Consider the following 11,021-nt stretch of genomic DNA (forward strand, 5'->3'; position numbering starts at 1 on the left):
GTTTGAACTCAGAATCACAGGCTAAAATATATAGGTTGTGGTTCATATAACTCTCCCGTGATCTTTCAAGAATCACGTGCTCAAATCAAAATAAATTTAATTCTTATATTCATCATGGGTACAAACTCATACGAGAATATCCAATTTTTATTATAACGTGTCTTCTCGAAGTATTTTTTTCAAGAATTCGATAAATATACAACGAACGTAGCATCGGCACTGTCCCATTTACATAACAAAATAGGGAGGGAACAATATCACAGACACTCACACACGTGAAGTTGTATGTGTGTATCTGTTTACAAAAAAAAAACATAATTTTTGATGTATATTCTTATTAGGTCTCATCATTGGAATCCAAGTCATCATTTTAATTCGATTTCAAAAAATATATAATGACCCCTTAAGGAGAAGAATATTGAAGACTGTTCGGTCAGACATTTCAAAAATAAAAATCAAAATAAACTTTATTCATATGGGCAAGCACTTTTGAATCGTCATTTAACAATTAAGTGAAGCTACCACAGGTTCGGAAAGTAGATTCTACCGAGAAGAACCGGCAAAAAACTCCGTAGTTACTCTTTTTCAACATTTAAACAATACAATCATATTAGTTGAATACAATTAATTAAGTATGTAATGTATCCTGCCTGGAAGTCAACAGGTATTAATTCCAAGCTTTTTTATCATCTACAAAATCTTGTATCGAATAACATGTCTTTTTTTCCAATCTATTTTTTATAAACGATTTGAATTTACGAAACGGCAAAGTTAAAAATTTTTGCGGAATTTTACTATAGAAACGGATACCTTGCCCTAAGAAAGATTTATTTGACAGTATTATCAAGTGGTGATAATAATAATTATGCAAGCTTACTCGCGATGCTTTCAATAAAGTCTAATTATGACTCTGAGTTGATAGCCTCGTTTAAAATCGACAAATTCTTTCAGCTGTGCCATCATTTGATATGGTTGCTCATATTTTGAATTTATCTATTGAATAATTGAAACACACATTGGCATAATGTATAATTTAATTTAATTGAAATACATCGTTTGTTATAAGTTAAGGTTACGAATGAATGGATGAATTGACGGGTAATATTTAATTTCCAGTAGTAGAAAATATACCGATGAAACCGCACAGACAAACCACCTAATTAATACAAAAAAGCAAAAATTCAAAATCAGATAAAACTTTTACAAGCACTTTTGAATCGTCAATCAACAATTAAGTTAAGCTACCACCGGTTCGGAAAGTAGATTCTACCGAGAAGAACCGGCAAAAAAACTCAATAGTTACTCTTTTTCATTTTTTTATTATCTCCAACATCTTGTATCGAGTAAGCCTTTTTTATATATATAGTGGTGCTTGCCTGGGTTTGAACCGGAAATCATCGGTTAAGATGCACGCGTTCTAACCACTCTGCCATCTCGGCTCTTCTAATTAATATAATGTATTGAAATAAGTTTTTTAAATGTATCCAATCCATTATATGATAAAGAATGAAACTCTCTGTATGTTCAATATAAAATAAACGTTTTTAAAAAGAATTTTAATAAAACTTTAAAACATCAATTAACCAAATTACATTGAATGCTAGAAATTGCGTCCGACATGTAACAAGTCGTTACTAATAGACCACGAAACTACAAATTAAATAAAGAACTTTTTTATCAAATATTTATTATCTATGTTTGTAGAACAATATAGGATCTTTATTATTCTGTAAATATTTACCCTTTACAAAAATTAAATCAAGATAAATAAGACGCTTGTCCAGATTAAACTTAATATTGTAACATTTTATTTATTCTAACGTAAATCCTTTTCAAAAGCCTTCCAGGGGCCGAGAGGGCATTTGATTTAGATAAGGGCCCCTCTTAGATCAGGCGCCGGCTTGGCCATTGTAACACGGTTGTTGAATTGACGGAAATTTTAAGACCTCCAAATGTAAAGTTACCCGACTTTTATAATTATATAATATACTATAATTATGTAAATACACAAAATTCATTTACTTTGTCTTTAAATGTGTAATCATTGTGATTGTAAGAAGTCAAACTAAAGTTTCTGCTAAAGCAAACTGACATAATTTCTGGTGCCAGTGCAAAACAGTTACAAACTTGATAATATCAAATTCATATGTACGCAAGATAGCACTTTTGAATAAAAAATTAAATAAAAGATTAAATTTATTGTAAAGTAATCACTGCTGGGCTAATGTCTCCTCTCTTTTTGATGTGTAGTCAGGGAATTAATTTTACCACGCTGCTCCAATGCGGGTTGATGGCAGATCTGACACACGAGAAACCGGTTTTTTGGAACTTAGACATATGCTGATTCCTTCACTATTTATTCCTTCAGTACCGACACACACACATACACACGAAATCAATTATAAACACAAAATAACAAATGAATTATAAACACAAAATAACCACACGAATTCAGTTGTGCTTTCCTGAATTTGAACCTGCAATCATCGGTTAAGATGTGTACATTCTCACCACGAGACCATCGGCACCATATAAATGAAAACTAAAATTTAAATAGTTACTCTCTTTTGTCAATAAAATCAAAGGATACTAACAGCAAGCTATCTCTAGTCTTGTCTTACTCTTAATTAAGACGAGAACAATTTATCCTGAAGTAACATTTCGGGTACGCAACACGATATTGTCAGACCATATAATTCCACTGGCATATTGTTCAGATAATAACTCAGACTTGATACTAATGCGTTTCAATTGGATGGAAGGTATTAAATCGGCTCTCAGTGCGCTTGAGGTATTGTATTGCAAACTAATTGACTCTACGCGAAGCCTAGAAATTGCTAGCATTACATATACCTGCATATTTAATATGAAACAAATATATTTAATTCAATTATACTTCACAATGAAGCGTTTTTGAATCGTCAATATTTAAACACTACCACCGTTTCGGAAAGAAGCCGCCAGAGAGAAGAAACGGTAAAAAACTCAACAGATTTACAATGCTGCTTTTGACACTGGAAATATTATTTAGTCATTTATTTTATTTCAAAATTGTAATGTCATTAAAATTTTTGTTAGTACCAAACCTCAAACTCCGTGGTCGAGTAGTGCGTACACCTCTGAGGTCCCGGGTTCGATTCCCGGCCGAGTTGATGCAGAAAAACTTCACTAGTTTACTATGTTGTCTTGGGTCTGGGTGTTGGTGGTATCGTCGTTACTTCTGATTTTCCATAACACAAGTGCTTAATTTACTTACATTGGGATCAGAGTAATGTATGTGATGCAATATTTATTTACCAAAGATTATAAGAAGTTAATAAATCGAATAGTCATTAATTTAAAAAAAGAATTCCCAAATTACATGTAGGTAACTCTTTTGTTATTTTGTTTGTCGAAAATATTCTAATAATAATCACTTAAAAATATTATAGCTCTGCAAAACATAGGTTTAATGAAAGTTAAAAGAACCAAGAGCAAGCTGTCAACTTTGTTAAAACGGTAACAAGTCTGTTACAAGTCAGGCACTCGGCCCGAGACGAGTTTGAGTGACATTTTAATGGAGTCGAAAGAATTTATTCAGGACCTCTGCCGTTTCGGACGGACACACGGCGGCTCGCGGATAAAGTGATGTTTTTAAAGAATACAAAATACCTGGACTCAAATTCTTTCGTTCGAATTTCAAAATGATTAAATGTCAAGAAAGAAGGTTACATATTAATGTTGGGCCTATTAAAAAATAAAATTACTAACCAAGGAGTCTTTTATTAAATGAATTGATTATTATCACAAATTTTTTATTCTTCAATTACTTTAAACACAAATTTAAGTGAATTTATTTCAACTAATACTAACTCCATACTTAAAATTTTGTATTAAATACTAGTAATTACTATTATGTTATTTATTTCAAATTGAAATTAAAATTATATTAACACTTTTACAATCATTATATTCATGATAATTAGCTGACACTTTTGTTTGAATTATCTTCATAATTCACCTCAATAATCTTACTCGTGTTTACACGGAGATAAGCTAAGTACGTGTTATTGATTAAATAACACGACCGATAAATTACTCCCGCCACTTAAAAAAACACACAGTTCACAAATTAAATATTAATAACTATTTTTTTAATTAATTTACCAAAAATGTGAGTAAATTTAATATGTGTGATTAACTTAAGCTTATTACTTGTAGTATATTAGCTATATAATTAACTTTTTAATTAATTGAATTATGCATCTGTGAATATAATAAAACAAATATGAATCGTAATTTCGAGGTAGCTTGCCAGAGGCGCCGTGGCTTAGTTGGTTAAAGCGCCTGTCTAGTAAACAGGAGATCGCGAGTTCGAATCTCGCCGGGGCCTATGGTTATATTTTTATTAAATACAACAGATATTTTTGTAATTTCACTTAGAAAACTTATTACTATTAAAAATACTTTTATCAGTTAATATGTGCTGTAATTAGGCGTGAAGTATCGGTCTCTTGCCGGTCGTATCAGACTGCCGGGTAGGTACCACCCACTCACCACATAGTCTACAGTCAAACAACAGTACTGAGTATTGTTGTGTTTCATCTTAAAGGGTGAGTTAGTCAGTATAAATTATGGTGGCAATGATTATGGACGGTAATGACCAGATAATATCAGGTAGTATGTCATCCAAGTAAACCACAATAATCAAAAAATATATTTAAACAATAGAAGAGACTCCATTCGTTTCCCTGTTCCAAAAAAAAACATAAGTTTCCACATGAAAACCGCTGATAAAGATAAACCATAGTTTGAGAAGGGTGTGCTGTTCAAAATGTATGAGTTGCGGCCGATCTCACTAATGGTTACTAAATGTCAGGAAAATTCTCCTTACTTTTGTTATTTTAGCTTTGTCTCTTTTGACATTTAATGTTGATCTACTAACGCGGAAGTGAGGTCATTGAACCATTGATTTTGTTTATATAGCAACAGATAGTAAATTATTAAATTATTCTCGGCAGCCTTGAAGGACAGGACCTATCGATTATCTGGCTGCGTGTAGACTGCGATGACCATCCGCGAATCTATGCGTGCCTTTATAGGTCCCATAGCGGTAATGCCGAAACCGACCGACTGGTTGAGCACGTCCAAATGGCTACAGATTCCGTGCTTCAGCAGATTCCATCCGCAGAGATCATTATTCTGGGTGACTTTAATGCTCACCACGCAGAATGGCTCGGCTCACGCACCACCGATCATGCGGGTAGATCTGTTCTGGACTTCGCTCTAGCATATGATCTGACACAACTGGTCAACTCGCCAACGCGAATACCGGATGTGGAGGATCATACACCTTCCCTGTTGGACCTTCTGCTGACTTCACATCCGGATGGCTATCAGGTTATCGTCGATCTGGGCTCGTCTGACCACTGTCTCGTCCGGAGTACAGTGCCGGTTGTGCGGTACTCACGGCCTCGCTTTGTTGGGTGCCGCCGAGTATGGCACTACAAGTCAGCAGATTGGGATGGGATGCGGTCTTTTTTTGCATCTTACCCATGGGGGCAGATTTGTTTCTCGCCGGATGATCCGAACGCTGCTGCTGACTCTGTTGCCGATGTGGTGCTTCAGGGTATGGAACTATTCATTCCTTACTCTGCAGTACCCATCGGTGGCAAGTCCCAGCCTTGGTTTGGTCGCTTCTGCAAAACGGCATCACGCCGAAAGTGGGAACGCTATCAAACCTGGGCTAATGCATCTGCGTCTCGTGATGTAAATACCAGCGCATTTAAAAAGGAATACAACTCTGCCTCTAGGTCCCTCAAAAACGTGATTGCTAGGGCGAAGACGGAGTACATTGGCAGAATTGGCGAGAGACTGGTGCGTCTCCCTTCAGGAACTCGAGCGTTCTGGTCTCTCGCTAAGGCTGTCTTAGGGAATTTCTGTCAGCCATGTTTTCCATCTCTGCACAGAGACGGTGAGTCATTGGCCCATACCGCGAAAGAGAAAGCTGATCTTTTAGGCTCTCTCTTCGCGTCGAACTCGACTCTGGATGACCAAGGAAAATCTCCACCAACAATTCCGCGATGTGATACCACGATGCCGGAGGTTAAATTCCGGCAAAGTGCAGTTCGTAAAGCACTTCTTTCCTTGGACATTCATAAGTCGAGCGGACCCGATGGTATCCCTCCAATCGTGCTACGGACATGTGCTCCCGAGTTGGCACCGGTCTTAACGCGTCTTTTCCGGCAATCCTACACATTAGGCGTCGTCCCGAATTCCTGGAAGACAGCTTTGGTGCATCCGATCCCTAAAGAAGGCAACCGCTCAGACCCGTCCAATTATAGGCCTATAGCCATCACCTCCTTGCTCTCCAAGATAATGGAGTCCCTTATAAACTGCCAGCTCCTGCGGTATCTAGAGGAGAACCAGCTGATTAGCGACCGCCAGTACGGTTTCCGTCGGGGTCGGTCAGCCGGTGATCTTCTAGTTTACCTTACTCACAGGTGGGCTGAAGCAGTTGAGAGCAAGGGGGAGGCATTAGCAGCCAGCTTGGACATAGCGAAGGCCTTCGATCGTGTATGGCACAAAGCGCTTCTTTCGAAGCTTCCTTCCTATGGGCTTCCCGGGAAATTATGCAATTGGATTACCAGCTTTTTGGCAGATCGGAGCATCAAGGTCGTTGTCGACGGTGCATGCTCTGACTTAAAATTCGTCAATGCTGGTGTTCCACAAGGCTGCGTTCTATCACCCACTCTGTTTCTTCTGCATATCAATGATTTGTTGCAAATCGGGAACATTCATTGCTATGCAGACGACAGTACCGTTGACACCTTATACACCGGCCGCGCTAATATTTCTCGGGAAAACGTCGAAGAGAACCGGAACAAACTTGTGTCTGAAATCGAGTCTTCATTAAACGAAGTCTCGAATTGGGGCCGGCTAAATCTAGTCCATTTCAACCCCAAAAAGACGCAAGTTTGCGCGTTAACCGCTAAAAAAACACCATTTGTCGTATCTCCACGAATTGAGAACATTCCGATAGCCGCTACAGGTAGTATCGGAATACTTGGCGTTGATATTTCGAGCCTCGTTCAGTTCCGCGGTCAATTGGAAGGCAAAGCCAAATTGGCTTCAAAAAAGCTGGGCGTGTTCAGCAAGGCGAGACAGTACTTCACGTCGGCCCATCGCCTTAAACTTTACAAGGCGCAAATTCGGCCTCACATGGAGTACTGCTCTCACCTCTGGGCGGGTGCTCCCCAGTACCAGCTCCTTCCATTTGACCGCATCCAACGTAGAGCGGCTCGAGTTATCGACGATCAAGCTCTTTCCGATCTCCTTGATCCTTTGGCTTTGCGTAGAGATGTCGGATCACTCTGCATCTTCTACCGAATTTTTCACGGGGAATGTTCCGAGGAATTGTTCGGATTAATCCCGGCTGCTGAATTTCACCTTCGGACATCTCGCCAAAATTCTAAGTTTCACCCGCACCACCTTGATGTCCGAAAATCCACAACAGCGCGATTTCTCAGACATTTTCTGCCTCGCACAACCACTTTGTGGAACCAGCTTTCGCCGGCGGTTTTTCCGAACCGATACGACATGGGAACCTTTAAGAAAAGAGCCTACTCCTTTTTGAAAGGCCGGCAACGCACCTGCAAGTCCCCTGGTGTTGCAGGTGTCCATGGGCGGTGGTAGTCACTTTCCATCAGGTGAGCCTCCTGCTCGTTTGCCTCCTATGCCATTAAAAAAAAAAAAAAAAAATATTAGGCTTTTCTACTCATCATCCTCCTGCCCTTATCCCAACTTTATTTGTGGTAACATGTCTTCTCCTTTCATACTGCTCTGTCAGACGTCATCTCACAAGTAACATTCTTTCTAACTATATCGTCTTTCACACAATCCATCCATCGTTTCCTTGGTCGTCCTCTACCTTAATATCCATCCGTTCCATGCTCAAGGCCTTCCTCACAATATGTTCCTCATTCCTTCGCGTTACATGCCCATACCATGATAGCCGCCGTCTACATAACATCTCGGCTATCGGTGTCACTTTCAAACTCCCTCTTATATTCTACTAAGAAATAAAATATTTACAATTGAGGGACCCTTGGGCACCTAACGCGTGCATCTTAACCGATGATTGCGGGTTCAAACCCAGGCAAGCACCGCTGTTTCATTTTGCCTTATTTGCCTTGTGCCTTATTTGTCTTTATAATTCATCTCGTGCTCAGCGGTGAAGGAAAACATCGTGAGGAAACCTGCATGTGACAAATTTCATAGAAATTCTGCCACATGTGCATTCCACCAACCGGCATTGGAACAGGGTGGTGGAATATGTTCCAAAACCTTCTTCTCAAAGGGAGAGGAGGCCTTTAGCCTAGCAGTGGGAATTTACAAGCCGTTGTTGTTGTTGTTGTTGGCACCTAAACTTTTTCCGGTCGTATAGGACGCGTCCTATTTTTGTTAGACCACATAGGCAGAATTAGCTTTCTTTACACAACGTAACACTACTGTACATTTTTTCCGGGATGGAACAAAAAACCATCACTCTCCTGGCCAAAACTCAAAGCTAAAATAACGTAATACCGTTTCAACGTTGTCGGTGACGAAAAAACAAAAAAGAAACGACACACTGGCGTATTTGTAGTAACTAAGAAACCTTATATAACACACTGAAGACCTTCAATGAGTGTAACTGACATATTTTTTTATTTATATATTTTATGTAAATGATTCTTGTGAATGATATATGATTATTAGTATTATTAACAAAATCAAAAATGTTATTAGTGCTTTTAGTAGTTGGATTTCTCTAACAATAACAACTACAACAAGCCTGTAAATTTCCCACTGCTGGGCTAAGGTGTCGTCTCATGTGAGGAGAAGGTTCGGAAAATATCCCACGCTGTTCCAATGCGGGTTTAACTTAGACACAAGAAGGTTTCCTCAGGATGTTTTCCTTAACCGCTGAGCACGAGATGAGTTATAAATACAAATTAAGCACATGTATATTCAGTGGTGCTTGCCTGGTCCTGAACCCTCAATCATCGGTTAAGATGCACGCGTGCTAACCACTGGGCCATCTTGGCTCATAGATGTCTCTATCATTAATTTATTATCAGTCAGCCCATTACACCTTATTCCATGACCAGGCTATGAACTTATATGGTAGGAATTATACACAACACGGATTACTATATACACTAGTAGGTAGCAACACCTCATCACACTAGAGCGTAATTATTTTAGTGTACTATCTGCATATCATCCACGTGTCACAGTTCTTGTAATCTTCTTGTATTGCGAAGAATGAGATTATGCCCACTAGACGGTTCCATCATCAATGCCGTCGTGAGACGTGTATCGCGATGAGAATATTTTACTGGTGCGAATACACTCGACAGAGGAAACCATCTAGAGAGGACAGTCTCATAATTTTTTATACAAAGAATATATTTTTACGGTCACGATAATGAGAAGGTGTACCAATGAAATTATGTACCTAAAGAAGGAAAAACATGTAGGTCAACTCTGTTCTCGTCTGGGCTTATCAAATTAATTTATATTTTTTTTATTTGATAGATGTTAACAAGCAACTTTACTTCTAACGTGACATTGCCTAAATATTCTGCACTCAACTAACGTATACATATATACGACGTATATAAAAAATAAAAAAATATAAAATAAAATCATTTTTAAAAATTATTAAGATATAAACATAGATAGTTTAGATATCGTTTTAATCGTCGATGGCATTAGTGTCTCAGTTTTAGATACGAATATGCTTGAGACAAAGCCCGTGAGCATGTTTTGGCGCCATATTTGCAGTTAAAGTCTTCAATGGGCAGTTTGCGAGCAAAATAGTAGCATGTTAGCCACAAAACGATGCAGTTGTATGAAGGTACTTCTATCCTAAAGTTTCGGCAGCGTATGATACAAAATATTGCAGTATATTCGAACCCAATAGTTGTTTTAGTTGTGTGATCCTCTCTACTTGAATTAACATTATTAGTCTCAACTTAAACCACGAAGCTAAGCTGTGCATAATCAAATTTCAAATCAATATAAAGAAAATCTATTGTCAAAGTTAATAATATATTAAGATTCGATAAACATTGCAACCAATCTGTCTGTATGGTCAAAACCTATGAAGGCCATTCGCGCCAACCATCTTATGACTACATTTTATAAAACTTTAGATTATGCATCCTTATCCCAAAGAATATCACTAACACGTAAAGTTATAAGCCAAAATTAAAATCGGCAGCAATTAAAGCAGCGCAATCTATACAAATATTATAAATATGAAGTAACTGTTTGTCTATCTGTTACTACACAAGGTACACAGGGCATACATGGAGTACTTCCATCACCTCTGGACGGGTTATCCCCAGTACCAGCTCCTTCCATTTGACCGTGTCCAACGCAGGCTGGCACGAATTATTGACGATCAAGCCCTTTTCGATCTGCTCGATAATATCAGCTTTGCGAAGAACCGTCTTGTACCGATTTTTTACGGGCAATGGTCCGAGAAATTGCTCAGATTAATCCCGGCTAATGAATTTCTATACACGACTCAAGATAAGACTTGACAAAATTCAAGAAAAGACTCTCTTTCCTAATTGGCCGGCAAAGCACCTGCAAGCCCCTTTGTTGCAGATATCCATGGGCGGTGGTGAACACTTTCCATCAGATGAGCCTCCTGCTCGTTTGCCACATAAAAAAACATGTATAAGCCATACCGTATATGAGTAAATTTATTAAGAACCAAACTCGAACCTTTTTACGTCTACGACCTGACGGTCAAACCCTATAACTATAAAATTATGGACATCCCAAAACATCCTAATTGAATAGTTGCGCCATTTCGTTCCTTACCTCATTTTACATAACCATTTAAGGTTAATATTGAATAAATTTATGCCCACCTATATACCCAGTATTAAATTTTTCCTCGTTTTATAAGTCATAAAGTTTACGGTGGTTTCATTAAATAGTTTAAATGTAGGAAGCATGTTTCAATAGCTGCTGTAGTGGAA

General features: G+C 38.2%; 1 non-coding gene across 1 annotated transcript; it reads left to right on the forward strand.

The window, feature by feature from the left end:
* Window positions 1–4,298: 4,298 nt before the first annotated feature.
* Trnat-agu lies at window positions 4,299–4,372 on the forward strand. Its single transcript has one exon. It is a non-coding gene; the product is annotated as a tRNA-Thr (tRNA).
* Window positions 4,373–11,021: the final 6,649 nt, after the last annotated feature.

Source organism: Vanessa cardui, chromosome 8 (assembly GCF_905220365.1).
Source record: "Vanessa cardui chromosome 8, ilVanCard2.1, whole genome shotgun sequence".
Classification (NCBI taxonomy): Eukaryota; Metazoa; Arthropoda; class Insecta; order Lepidoptera; family Nymphalidae; genus Vanessa; species Vanessa cardui.